Source organism: Trichechus manatus, unplaced genomic scaffold, assembly GCF_000243295.1.
Source record: "Trichechus manatus latirostris isolate Lorelei unplaced genomic scaffold, TriManLat1.0 scaffold00052, whole genome shotgun sequence".
NCBI lineage: Eukaryota > Metazoa > Chordata > Mammalia > Sirenia > Trichechidae > Trichechus > Trichechus manatus.
Window position 1 is genome coordinate 1,827,521 of NW_004443988.1, and position 8,388 is coordinate 1,835,908.

The following is an 8,388-nucleotide window of genomic DNA, read 5'->3' on the forward strand; positions in this document are numbered from 1 at the left end:
CCAACAAGACAGGGGAGAATCTCAGAATTAAGCTGTTTCCTCAGCCAGCAAAGAGAGAGAGATGTATCAGAAGTTGCAGCCCTTCCCACGGTGGTCTAGATAGATTACCTATTAAAGAGCCCTAGCCCAACTACATAGTAGGATAATTCCAATTGCACAGATTGTGAGTTCATTATTTTACATCTGTCTCTATCTCACCAGAAAGGAAACTCCTTGAAGGCAGAAAATGATTTATTTTTGTCTCCCTTATACCGCTTAGCAAGATGCATAAGAAGGTACCTTTATTGTAGATATCATTTGGATAACACTGTATGTGTGAATAGACTTTACAAAGTATGATGTGCTATTTAAATGCCTTTGTTTGTTTGAAAGAAATGAAAGTAAAGGAAAAAAATTCAAGTTTTTTTTTAAATTCATGTAAACATTTTAGTAAATATAGATTGTCAAAATAAGTGATGCAGAACGTAAATTATAATTCTTAGCAAAAACTATTCAGTCTATCTATATGAATGAATAAAAATGACAAATTTTATTAGTGTAGGCCAATTGGTGCCCTCCTAAAAATATGGAAGGCTTTATAAATTTGTGTGTCATCTTTGCGCAGAGGCCATGCTAATCTTCTCTGTATCATTCCAATTTTAGCACATGTGCTGCCAAAGCAAGCACAAAATGCAGGTTTTCATTAAAAAAAATGAAAGAAAGAAATATCGGATATCAATGTCACATTCTAGGAAAAAAAAAAGAATTTTATACTCCATAAAGATTCTTAATGTCATCGTGTTTCTCTGAGGACTTACTTTTATCTTCGTTTTTTTAATAAAAAATGAATGAGTGTGCATTAGTGCACTTGAGTCTTCTTTGAATGCATCTAGAATACAAGTGCAATCATCAGACAATCATGAAAATGCGAAATGAAAAAGCTAATAATGCATTGTTATTATTATAGATGAATCCCAAGGCGTGGGGAGATTCACAGCACACTTCATAAGCATATGATTAAAAAAGTCACACCCGCCTTTGTGGAGATGCAAGTCCATGAGAGCAATTCAGGTCCCAAGGAGCAGAAATGCTGAAAGCGTCAGTGTACCAGGCAGGGCGGAGCACTGAAGCAGCACTTACGCTTACTTCTGTTGGAAAGCTTACAAGAAGCTGGAGCACATCTGAACATATCTAGAATTTAGTAACTTTCTAACTGGTACAAGGCAACTCCTATCAGGCAATGGAAATACTGGACATGCCCCTGCCCTCAGGCTGTTGTTAGGTGCTGTTGAGTCATTCTGACTGTGTTATCCTCACAGTCATTGCTATGTTTGAGCTCATTGTTGCAGCCACTGTGTCAATCCATCTCATGGAGTTTCTTCCTTTTTTTCTCATGATGCCTTCTCCAGGGACTGGTCCCTCCTGAAAACATGTCCAAAGTACGTGAGACAAAGCCTTGCCATCCTCACTTCTAAGGAGCATTCTGGCTGTACTTCATCCAAGACAGATTTGTTCGTTCTTCTGACAGTCCATGGTATATTCAATATTCGTTGCCATAATTCAAAGGCATCAATTCTTCTTCAGTCTTCCATAGTCATTGTCCAGCTTTCCCAGGCGTATGAGGTGATTGAAAATACCATGGCTTGGGGCAGATGCACCTTAGTCCTTAAAGTGGTGTATTTGCTTTTCAACACTTTAAAGAGATCTTTTGCAGCAGATTTGCCCAATGCGATACGTCATTTGATTTCTTGACTGCTGCTTCCATGGGTGTTGATTGTGGATCCAAGTCAAATTAAATTCTTGGTAACTTCAATATTTTCTCTCTTTATCATGATATTGCTTATTGGTCCAGTTCTAAGGATTTTTGTTTTCTGTATGTTGAGGTAAAATACATACTGAAGGCTGTACTCTCCACCCATCAAAATACTCACCCTCACAAGATAGTTAAGGAGAAAGGAGTAAGCCTCGGGGACCACACCAGAACTTGAGAGACAAGGAAGGAATTGGACTGCACTGGTAGCTTACAAGTAGGAGATGGAGTCAGCAGACAAGGCTCTAGAGGCTTCTCTGGACTATTGGTTACAAAGAAAAGGCAAAGGCCAAGACGCGAGGAATTTGGAAAGAACAAAGGATGGGAAAGACACATTGATAAAACAGGAAAAAGATACAAGGATATAATGAGTATTCCTCAGGGTCAGGCTTTGTTGGCATGGGTTAGAAATCTAGGAAATCAAGATCAAAAAGTTTTCCAGAATGAAACAAGGAAATTTTGATTTAGAGAAACGAAAAACAAAAACAAAACAGCAACAACAACAAAAACAACTGAAAGGGTTGAAAGAAAGACAGAGATAAAGGGAGACGAAGAGAACCACTTGGAAAGCACAGGAAAGCGGGGAAGGGATGGAGGAGGAGGAGGACACAAGCCATAGATGCTGTAAGCAAAGTATCTGAGATGTAAGTGAGGCTGAAGTGGACTCCTCCAGAAGCTGAGAAAGAAAGCTTCAGGACTCAGAAAAAAGGAATAGAATTTGCCAGGCCTTCACCATGGACTTAGAAGTAAGCGTGTGAATATATATATACAACACTAGTTATGATAATTTAAAAATAACTTTATAATAATAATAACTAGCATTTATTGAATTATGCCTACATGTCCGTCACTGCAGCAAATACTGTCCAAGAATTTTAGCTCATTTAATCCTCACCATAACCCTAGGAGATGGGTGCTATTCTTATTTCCATTTTATACGTGAATAAGCTAAGGGAGGTTAAGTAACTTCCCCATGATCACAGGTCTATTGAACCGGAATTTAGTTTTGGATTGTCAATCATCAACCTCAGCTACTTTATGGTATAAGGTAGCTTTTGACCTGAGATAGAACAGTGAAGGTTATCTAGAGTGTATGAAACATCCTTGCTGGATGAAAGAGTATGAAGAACTGGAGAAGTTTAAAACATTTGCAATAACTAATATCAAGCTTTCCTAAGAGAATCATTGTAACATATCCAAATTCAACTGATCTTCCCACCTCCATTATTACCACCTGGTCTAAGCCACCGTTGTCTTTCTCCTGGATTATTGCAATAGCTTCCTCCCTTACCCTCATATGCTCTACCTTATCTCAGCAGCCAGAGTAAATCTTTTAAAATGAAAATCAGATCATGTCACTCTTTCTCTAAAAGCCTTTTGTGATAGCATTCACAGTAGAAGCTCAAGCCCTTACAATGGTCGACAAGACCTACATCATATAGCCAGCTACCTGGCCTCACTACCAATCTCACTCCCCCTTGCTCACTATCCTGCAGCTACACTGATCTCCCTGGAATTCCCGGGCCTTTTTTACTTGTTGGTCCCTTTGCCAGGAATATTTTTCCCCAAGATATTCGTAAGACTTTTCCCACCACTTCCTTCAGGTTGCTTCTCAAGTGTTATAAGTGAGATCTTTCTTGATCACTCAAAATCAAATGGCACCGCCTCCCAGCACTCCTCTATCCCCCTGCCCCCTATATTATATTTCTCTAGAACACTTATCACTGTCTGACCTTCTAATTATTTGTTTGTTATGTGCTGCTAGTTCTGAGATGTAAGCTTCATGAGAGCTTTTTTGTTCTTTTCCCCCCACTGCTGTATCTCCAGTGCCTATAGCAATGCCTAACGTAGGTTCAACAAATATTTATTTAATGAATCGATGAAAAATGGGCTCCCCTTTAGTGTTGGCGTATCCTTGATGGTTTAATATGAATAATAAAGTCTAGCTAATTATGTTAGAGAAGGAAGCAGGACCTCTGGTGGGAAAAGCAGAGAAGAGGATTCTAAGTTAGGAAACCAAAGGACAGCAACAGATGGAACAGGTCGATAAGCAACAAAGAAGAAGCTAAAATCATTTTATTCCATTATGAGACGCTGGGAGTATAACTCTCAAAAACAATAAGCAACACTCTTTGGGGCCTGTTCCTTCTACTATTGATGTATGGAAGCCTAGGGACACACTTTCCGAGAAAATCCTTATAACCCATCACTGTCCCATCAATTGCAGTTCTTGAGTAGAGGGAAGTGATGAGCAACTTGAATGGCTCTGAATGAGAAGTCATCCAATTAGATTCCCAAGCACTCAGAAAAAGCTGATGGCCACAGCACAGGCACTTATATTAATGAATCTCATCATTTTCGGAGGGGGGGGGACACACAATTTAAAATTGCTGGATTGCTTCTGAGAATTTAGCCATTCATGTCAAATCTCCTTGAGTAAATCACATCAGCACGCACTGTCTGATGTAAGTTTTCACAAAAGTATATCTGTCTACTCAGAGGTGAATTTAAGGTCAACTCTCACAAGGTTAAATATGTCTACTGTTGAAGTCCAATTTAAAGCCATCAAAAATCACATTTTTTCAAGAATACCAGGTGTGCTTTTTATAGGTTTCATTTTACTAGAAGGCCCTGCTATTTTGGGTGAATTTCATTTTAGAGGTGTTGATTGTTTGCAGATGCTCAGGAAGAGACAACAGAAAAAGTTTTTGGAAATTCATAAGAAAGTTTTACAAAGTAGGAATCAAGAACTCAAAGCAACATAACTACACAGAGTTTAATAAAGTCAAGATCTGGCCTTGTATACTGTTTAAGAAAATGGAGTCTGTTTAAGGCAGACATACTTTAGTAATTAAGCTAAATTGTTTGCTTCAAACAGACTTCCAAGTAAAGTTTTGGCTTGAGATTTAAGCTTTAAAGATTATCTCAGGGCAATAGTTTTGGGCGTACACCATCTCGAAAGGTTAGATGAGAAGCTTAGGAGGCAGTGAGTTTATATCAAAGGTGGTGGAATAAGTTGAAAAAGGATAGTGAGAACAGTTAACACAACTTGGACAATGTAAACAATGCTACTGAATTGTACATGCTGAATTTGTTGAAATGGTGTATCATTTGCTGTGTACATTTTCACCAAAAAATACTACTACTACTACTAATAATAAATTTTTTTAAAAAATGAATTTTGGCTCAAAAGTTTGAGAGCCTATTGTGCCATGTCATCTTGGGGAAATGATCTACTCTCTCTAATCATCCATTTCGTCATCTGTGAAAATGAAAAGTGACTACCCACTTAAGGAAGCAGTTATGAGTAGTAAATCCATAAAGTATAGGCCTGACAACATTAAGCGCTCAGTTGATGATAATGCCCGTTACCTGTTCCTTCTCCTGCTGCACGTTCCCCCAGTCATGATCAAAATGATGGTAACTGGATTCAAACATCAAACATTTGACAGTCAACCACACAGTGAGACAAGACATTAGGCCTTTGCTTCCTAGTTTGGTTTTTTACTCACAGAAGAAGCCAGCTACTTTTAAGAATTGAGTGAACTCTTTTGATGTTAAAAAGATCTTGCTTCACAATCATGTTTGACAAAGTATGCCTTGGCCACACCGAACTCTTAAGAAAATTCTTTGCAAATCTGCTCCAACAATGACTCCTCTTCAGAAGCAAGCAGCCACAGACCACTTCTACGACAATTCAGTTTTTTTGTTTTGTTTTATTTTTAATCTGTTCATTGTATCTATTACACCCTTGAACACACACTATTTTCTTTAGTTTAAATAAAAGACGTGGTAAAACCATATCTACATGTTGCCTGGGGAAAAAAAAAAGATCCTGGAACCATTTAACAGCTTTTTTAATTTTATAAAACTTAACACATTAGTGATATGTAATTTAACTTAAGCAAACTGGGCCACTGGATAATCATATCTTGAATAATCTTTCTTCTTTATTAAAAAAAATAATAAAATGAGAGTATTATGAAGCCTAAAGCCTTTTTTTTTTCCTCCCAAATTACAACCGTGCTGCAATCAAAACATGTTTGGGAATAAAATCAATCAATCCAAGCTTGATCAAGGACAAATTGCACCTTTCAGAAGATAGATGTCTGCACACCAGCTGAGGGTGGGCAGCCCAAGCCCAGTCCAGGGAGGCTGTTCTCTGGAAATCGTGATGGCAGAGGTCAGAGGCTCAGAAATTGGAACATGGGGTTCCTCATGGGCCTCCCCGGTGCTTTCTCAGCTCAGCATCTTTCATTTTCTTGGCAAATGTTGGTGGCGTATCACTAAGTCTTTAAACACTTATTCATTTCTTAGTATTTCAGTTTCAATATCATTAATAAAACAGCAGTTTGAGAAGGGAGCACACCAGACGATCCACTATGATAGCAGGTAGAGTGGCTGCCTGATTTTCACTGGCATTAGCATAGCTGAAGTTGAATTTCATAGCATGTAAACTACACGGAAGGAAAAGTAGGGATGTTAAAGCAAAAATCATTTCATAAAGATTCCAGTTTCTTCTGTTTTCATTAAAGTTTACTTTCATGTTATAAAAGCAACTATACTCATGTTAGAAAACAGAGGAAGTAGGAAAAAATTATAGAGAAGAAATTAGAACATTTTATAGTTCCCTAAGTATATTTCCTTCCAGTTTTTTTTTTTTTCATATACGTGGATTTTTTTAACTATCCTTTTTGCTTTAATTTTGTTTTTATATGGTTGAAATAACACCCCATGTATAATTTTGCATTCTGCTCTTCTCACTGCACTTTACTTCATTTCCTCCTCTGCTTTTTGCTTAACCTATCTGGTAGTGATATTTTTGTGACACAGAGCAGGCTTTCAAATGGTTGAATGAATCACTGAATTTTCTCACAAAACAGGTAGTTCACTCACAGAGTCTTTTCTTTATCCATCCTTAAGTTTTACTGAGCTGACATGAAACCTCTCCTGTGAACTGCCTCCAGAAACTGTCCTAGTTGGAGGTACCTAATGTTATCAGAACCTGTGCTCCATCTGGCACTAGCCCCAGATGGTGGGTGTGAGACAACAAATTGTTTCAGTCTCTGCTGAAATTGAAGCATGTTTGGGAGTTAAATCAATCAGTCCAAACTTTGTCAAAGATAAGACATGCCTCATGGAAACGAAGCTCAACCCTTTTCAGCCATTCTTGTGTCATTTCTAGGTATAAACGTTTGGTTTCCATTTAAGCCAGTTGGAAGTGCTTCTGAAACACCAATGTTATCTCCTCAGTGCAGGGAAATCATTGCTTAGTAATATGGAGAAAATTCCAAAGTCTTTTAGTTCCAGTGATATTAGAGATAAGACATATTAGGTAATATATATTTGCTACTGGATATTAATATTAGATATTAACCTACTATTTATTCTACCAGATATTAAGTATTAGATAGTAATATCTTTTTACTTGGTTTCTGAGACACTGTTCCTTCTTGCTTCTCTAATTATCTCACTAGCTATTCCTTCTGAGTCTCCTTTAGTGGTTTTTCCTCATAACGTCATCTTCTACATTTAGAGTTCCTCAGGGCTCAGTCCTTGGAACTCTTCAATCTACATGCTCTTCCTGGTGAACCCATTTACCCGCATGACTCTAAATGCTTCCTCCAGGCTGACAATTCCAAGGCATGTATCTCCAGTTCTGATAGAGTGGCTACCTAAAAAAAATTTCATAGCCATCAGCACAAAGTTGAATTTCATAATGTGTATCTCCAGTCCTGAAGTCCAGGCTATAGTATCTAACTGCTGAACTGCAATTTCAACACCTTTAGCTGAATGTCTAACTGGCCTTTTAAATTCACCTGCCACAATTACTGAACTCCTGATGCCCCTGGTGCTCACTCTCCTGCTCTTTCACTTCTATTAGGTTGTTTTTTAAGGGCATTAGCAGAAACATCTTCCCTCTAATGAGTAACCCACTTCCTAGCTTCAGTACCCCTCCACACTTTACCCTACACTGTTGTTCTGCAGAGCACTTTTCATTATTTGTCATAATATTTAGTCACTTGTTTATTTGATAGTTTTCTCCTTCTCTTCCTAGAATATAGGCTCTTTAAGGACATGGACTTAGTTTTGCTCTCTGCAATACCCTAGCACACAGGGCAATGGTTAGCCCATTAGTAGGCAGTCAATGAATATTTTTGAATGAATAAATGGATGGATGAGTGAATGAATGAATGTACTATAGTCCAATAGCAGATATTTACACCGAAATTCTAACGCTACCTTAGTGAGGCCAGTGTGAGTCAGGTTGGTTTTCTTTTTGTCACTCCCCGGATCTGTTCTTCATAAAACTGTTCAAGGTCAAGCAAAGATGGAACAGCCAAGGCTTGAACCCCAGTCACCTGTGTTCTTGTTCCTAATACCATGGTGTTTTGGACTTAAAAGAAGAGAGACTTACTGAAGATGTTTCCCAGGGTCTCTGTGGCTATGTGGGTTTTTCTTTAGATAAAAAACTTAAGAAAAATCTAAGTAAAGTCCTAAAAGTCTTAGTGTATTTCTTTTATTCATTCTTTCAACAAGAATGTAACAAGTATCTTCCATGTAGAAATTTCTGAAGCTGTGATCCTAATTATAGAAGA

The 8,388-nt window shown here is 37.9% G+C and overlaps 1 non-coding gene across 1 annotated transcript; it reads right to left on the reverse strand.

Moving 5' to 3' along the window:
* Window positions 1–559: 559 nt before the first annotated feature.
* LOC111820815 (U6 spliceosomal RNA) lies at window positions 560–666 on the reverse strand. The gene has a single exon (XR_002824327.1). It is a non-coding gene; the product is annotated as a U6 spliceosomal RNA (small nuclear RNA).
* Between the last annotated feature and the right edge of the window lie 7,722 nt (window positions 667–8,388).